The sequence below is a fragment of the Tachysurus vachellii genome, chromosome 9 (genome assembly GCF_030014155.1).
Source record: "Tachysurus vachellii isolate PV-2020 chromosome 9, HZAU_Pvac_v1, whole genome shotgun sequence".
NCBI lineage: Eukaryota > Metazoa > Chordata > Actinopteri > Siluriformes > Bagridae > Tachysurus > Tachysurus vachellii.
In genome coordinates this window covers 4444265-4450389 of record NC_083468.1, presented here as the reverse complement: position 1 = coordinate 4450389, position 6125 = coordinate 4444265, and the positions used below count along the sequence as shown (strand labels likewise).

At 38.5% G+C, this 6125-nt stretch overlaps 1 protein-coding gene across 2 annotated transcripts in view; it reads right to left on the bottom strand.

Moving 5' to 3' along the window:
- Positions 1-4623: 4623 nt before the first annotated feature.
- Positions 4624-6125, bottom strand: part of ube2q1 (ubiquitin-conjugating enzyme E2Q family member 1) — a 19078-nt gene continuing 17576 nt past the window's right edge. For both annotated transcript variants that reach the window (XM_060877427.1, XM_060877428.1), the window contains exon 13: positions 4624-6125. This exon is cut by the window's right edge and continues 980 nt beyond it. The gene's annotated coding sequence lies outside the window, so the exon portion shown is untranslated.

Here is a 6125-nt window from a genome sequence, read left to right as displayed (position 1 = left end):
CAGTGGTCGATAAAGGCCACCATCAGCACAACCGTCTCGGCCAGAGACAAGGCTGATCTCGATAATTAGCAATTAACCTCTTTATGCAGCTCTGCAGAGAGCCGTTCTAAACTCCCTGGACTCCACCGACAGTGGCGATGCGCCATGTATGTCTGCCTTGCTTATAAGATTTGGGGCTCTGAAATATAATTAGCACGATCAATGTTTTATGATCTCAGATGTACTTTCATTGTCTCCACCGAGCCAGCGGCGTCTGCTGAGGGATTGATGCTTTCCTGCTTGCATTCCCCCCGAATCCAACATGCGCCCAAAACACTCGGGGGCTTTTTGAAAGGAAAGACACTTGGTTGGAAATCTGGATAAGGGCTAGAAGTAATAAAAGCCTGATATTGGTTTTATAGGAAAAGATGTAGTAATAGGATTAGTAATAAGATGGCTAGGATTTTCCAATATGTGGAATCTGGGGCAGTTGAATCAAGTATTTTATTCATTCAGCTGTAGAACTTGTTTATTTTGACAAGTCAGCGTGAGCCTGAAATACACTTATTCATACACTCCTTCAAGTTGTTAGTGGCAACTATGAGTCAAGAATTCACTTACAGGACGTGGGAGGAAACTGGACAACTTGGAGGAGAAACACTTGGAAATAGGAAGGAAATGTGAAACACTCCAACTCGAGAAAGAGAAAACTATGGAGCTGGGAGAAAGCAACGGTTCTTGCTGCACTACTTATTTGAACTCATAAATCCAGATCCAGACTTATATTGAGTAAGACCGAGGCAAACATAGTGAGAAAAAAGCTTGAGATTTGGAATATAGAAGAAATCTCGCGAGGAACCAGGTTTAAAAGGGAGGCAATCATCTGTCGCCTAAAAAGAGTTCCTCAAGAAATTGCATTTTTATTTTTCTTTATATTAACCTTTTGTTTTATGTTTATATTCTGTAAAGCTGCTTTGAGACAATGTCAATTGTAAAAAGTGCTATACAAAAAAACTTGAAGTGACTTTACAAACAGGGTTTAGGGTTAGAGAAACACACAATGTTTTGTATGAGAATAGTATTATCTTATGATGGTGAAATGTACATTCAAGAAGCTCCAATACAAAAGAGCACAACGATCCAGAGCACTGGTGCTACATAAAAATTAAAAATTTTAGAACATACATTTATCTAATTTATACAGCTGAAAAATTGAGGGTTAAGGGCCTTGCTCAGGGGCCCAGGAGTAGCAACTTGGTGGCCCTGGGATTTGAACTACACCATGTTTCCACCTATGGTGTAGTAGGTAATGCTGCTGCCTAACAGCTCCAGGATACCCGTGTTTTTTGGAACACTGTAGAACCTTTATGAATTCCTTTACAGGCACAAAGGAACCGCTATTTTGTGTTGAGTCATGACACCGAGGCTCTGGGACTGGGACCGGGTGGGGATTGAATACTTACTCAAAGCAGTACTGTAAGCCTTTTTGCATAATGGTAATATTACTAAATTTGTTCATTTAGCAATATATCGCAGCATGGGTTACAGCATGAACACAAGTTTGCCAGTTGGTTGCTCAGTTGTCTCTCAGCCAGCTGTGTGTTTCTGGGTCATTAGATCACGCCGAGGAAACGTGACACGTAAATCTGCACATGATACGAAGCATGTGTGAAGCATGGTAATATGGAAAAGCAAGCTGCCAGTAGAAGTGGACCATGCGTGTATTATTTGCAGAAAAGCAGTAAAAAAAAAAACAACTTTGTACTGTAATTTTAGTCAATTAGAAACAGAGCAGAATATATATAAACAAATCAAATGCTATACATATAATTACCATTAAACTCAAGCTGAGAGACTGAAATTGAAGCTCGAAGACGTTTTAATTAAAGAGTCAATGCTCTAGATGCCTGGTTAGAGTATAGAGCACGTATGTACACTCGGATCTATAGTAGAAACCTTAAAGACAATCTGTAAAAGTTTTTCATCCTTGGTCTTATTGTGGAAAAAATAGACGATTCATTGAATTCCACTTCATGAGGATTTTGGACATTCAAAAAGATTCCAACTCCATGTGGTGTTTGAGGACTATAACCTCCTAATCAATACACAATTGTCAGACTGTATATAACTGTAGAAAGGACATTATTCACAATAACACACTCTGGTGTTTATAACAATTTATAATCACACCCTCCAGTGTCACCCAAATGAGGATGAGGTTCATTTTTGTGTCTGGTTCCTCTCAAGGTTTCTTCCTCTTCCATCTAAGGGAGTTTTTCTCTCACCACAGTCACCTTAAACTTAAATATAAGTCTAATATTAAATCTTGAACTTTTGTATAATATTAATCTTTGTATAATAAACTTTTTGTACTATATTCCTTATGTTCTGTAAAGCTGCTTTGAGACAATTTCCATTGTTAAAAGTGCTATACATATAAAATAAAATTTAATTGAATCATTCCTATTTCTCGTGACTTAATCTATCACAGCACAGTGACTTACCAACCTCTAAATTCTTTGTTTTCCTTTATCTGGACTAAGCGCTCGGTCCTGGTCAGGGTTATGGCGGATCATGTGAGGACACCGAGAGGACAGAAGAAACCAGATAATCTGAAGGAAAGCCACATGAACATAGAGAGAACATGAAAAACTCCACAGCCTCAGGACCAGGATTGAATTGGGAATCCTGGAGCTGTAAACAAGGAAGCACTACCAGGTGTACCATCACCATATCATTTTCATAATCTCTGATGTTAAACCATATATAATATATAAACCAGGCATTACTTACCAGTCAAATTACAAATGTTCAATGTCTTCTCAAAAAAAATAAAATAAATAAATAATAAAAAAAAATAAAAGTAGAGCTAAAATCTAACTCATTTAAATTCTTAAATGGATTTGATCCAGTTAACCTGTTAAGTATTTTTGTGTTAATTTCAGCTACAGAGTGCATGCAAAAGCTAGCATCTTTAAAGAAGAACCAAATAAAACAGAGGAATAAAAAAAAAAAAAAATAAAAAAACGAGGAGAGGAAGCTTTCGAATCAAGGATATACAGGTGCTTCTTAAATGGAAGTTTTACTTTACTTTATTTAATTATTTTCACACAACGTAACCGTGTCGTGTAACCGCTCCACCTCTGTTATATAAATAAATAAACTGCACAATAAAAAGTACCAATAACACTGAATAAATCTTTTAATAATACAATGCTTACATACAAAACTAATTAACGTCCCTAAAAACGTATGCAAGCTGGAGAGCAGGATCTTGTGTAAGCTAGAAAAAAAACCCACAAACCAATTAAAGCATGTTTAGAGGTGAAATATTGTTTTAATTAAAAGATACTGCTGTGTGTAATCGTGGTTATCACGGTCATGTACACAGAGGCGTCACAAGTTGCAGGAAAAAAAAAAAAAAAAAGATGGTACTGCCGAAGCACTGCGGTCCCGGTTTCTTTTTCCTGTGTCCTAATCTTGTTCCCACTGAGGGAAGAACTAAGAAACGAGGAAACAATGAGGTGCAATTCCAGAAATGAGAAGCGCCCACAAGATGTGTTTTTATACCCAAGGTTCTTTTAAATAAGACCCTACTGCCATCTAGTGGAGAAATATAAAAGACTCCAGAGCAAAGGGGGAAAAAAATATTTCTTAAAATTCTTTATTCATAAACTTGATGCAAGTTTACAAATTGTATGTACAAGGTCAAAAATGACACGATGGAAAACAAAAAGCCAAAATAAAACCAATGCATGCTAACAGTGCATAACCCCCTCGTTTCCCCTCCCCCTCCCCCTCCCCGACATAAACCGACCAGAACTGCTCCGAGTGTTAAAGTGAAGATTCAAAATCACAACACGACGTACACTTAAACGAAGATGATCCGATCTGTCTGGGCGCTTGGATACCTTTCTCCATATACTGTTAATGAGATATCAGGGTTACACTCAGCTAGTACGGTTAAATAACATGTCACTGTAACAAAATGCCCTGTTCACCAGAGTGTGATTCCCTCAACTTTTCTTTTTAAAATGTTGGAGTGCACAGATGAAGCTCAGACTCCGGTAGCACAGTTAACATGTTCTGAAGCAAATGAGAGAGACGTTGAGAAAAGAGTTTTTGTTTTTTTTTTTCCTTAAAAAAGTCAGGTCCACCTAAAATCCTTGAGTTGAGTTGTATTGAGGTTTTCTTTCTCCTCACATCACCTGCTGCTCTCAAGCTCAGCGACACACCCAACAAACAGGAGCCAACATGCCTGAGAGACTGCGGTGAGATGTTACAATCCAACCCACCATTCAACTCAAAAACATTGTGTAGAGCCACAAAACGTTTGCTTACTAAACACGGCCTGGGCATCTGCAATTCCCGAGATCTTTTACGACACGGGTATTAAACTGACCTGGTGGAGACGAGTGTGTGAGCTGGACTTAAGGATGCTTTTAATAAAAACCCGTTAGAGAGGAACACTGGGAGAGAATCGGATTTAAAACGGGAAACAAACCCGGACTGGAATACGTTATTTAACGAGTCGGGTCTCTCTCGGATAGCAAAAATTGTGAGTGATGTAAAAGAAAAGTCCACCCTGAAACAAGAAATGGGTTTAGATTAAAACACTTCAAGATTCAGGTGCATGGTGGTGTATTTCTGAGTCTTGCCACTGGTTGTCTGCTGTGCTGATGTCTTTGCTAGTAGAGTTACAAAAGAATGGGAGGGAAACAAATCTCAAACAGGATGTTGGTCAGGTTATAAACAAAAAAAAAAAAAAAAACAGCTCATGTCCTTACTCACCATATTCCAGCAAATTTCAAAAGACATTAATAAGATTCATATATTATAAAGATAAGATATATACTCCAGCCTAGAAATCGTGAAGGTTACAACACTGGTGCAAAACATTAGACTCACAGCTCCGGAACGTAGTGCAGCTCTACATAAGTGATGACGGGGTTACGGCAGAGAAACGGCCTGAACGATTACTGATCTGTTATCGTTCTGAGCTCGACTGACGACGTTGAAAAGGTGGAGCTCTGGAAGCCGATCTGTTTGAGATGTGAAGGTGAGCCATCAGGACAGAGTTCTCCCCTAAAGCACTGCTGTGTCGCTCTCTTAAGAGAGATGTCTCGTGGGCCAAATCCCGCTACTCTCTTATCGGCAGGCAGATGAGCGGCAAATTGTTTACAGAAGAGAAAACAATCCAACATGTCAATGGAGAAAAAAAACTCCTCAGAATTTAATTAGAATTAACATGTGACCTTCAAAAGGTGTTAGATTTATTTATTATCAGAGAGTCAGGGTGGATTTTTCCTTAAATACACATTAATGACTTAAGGTTTTGGTATAAATAACCAACACTACACCCTTGCCTTCTCACTTTGCTGCGGAGATCATTAATTTTGCTCCCACCCTGCTTGTGACATGTCTTGGTTTTTAAATTAGATAAGCCACCGATCAACAGTAACAATGAGCTATTTAATGGTCCAAATAAAACCGAAACAGAAAAATAATAATACCAAAAGGCATTTACATGGAGAAAGAGGAACAATGTCCAGGTGGATCACATGGTGATTTCTGGTAAGAAGAGACGCGAGTTTTAAACGACGTCCCTCTCGACACGTTTTGCTGGATGAGTAAAAAGAGTACTGATGTAAGAAGACAAAAAATTCCGCCTGACGATTCCGACGCCCGTCACGTAGACGAAGCCTCTGGTTACGAATCGATCGGCTGTGTGTAGGTTAGAAAGCTGAAGCTTTACGGGAAGTTGTAAAATAGGTCAGTGACGTTAAAAAGGACGTTTTTAAGGCAATAATGGTCACGTTACAGATTTCTTTTCCCCACAGGAATGGATCGGGGCTTCATAAATATCTTTAGAAAAAAAAAACAATTTAGATCATTTTGTGGCTTTCGTTAGTGAACTTTGTATAATCTGCCTGACCACTTAACACTTCTACCTTACTATGTGCCCGAGTTGACGGGAAAAAAAATAGATATATAACGTTTTACATAACGGTGTTGATGTAATAAACACAGCAGGAATCACACTGGTTAAAGAGGAATGGTCACAATTGCAGTTAATGACAGCATAAGCCACACATCACTTCCATTCTCACGAGGAGAAAAAAACAAAACAAAACAAAAAAAAACAA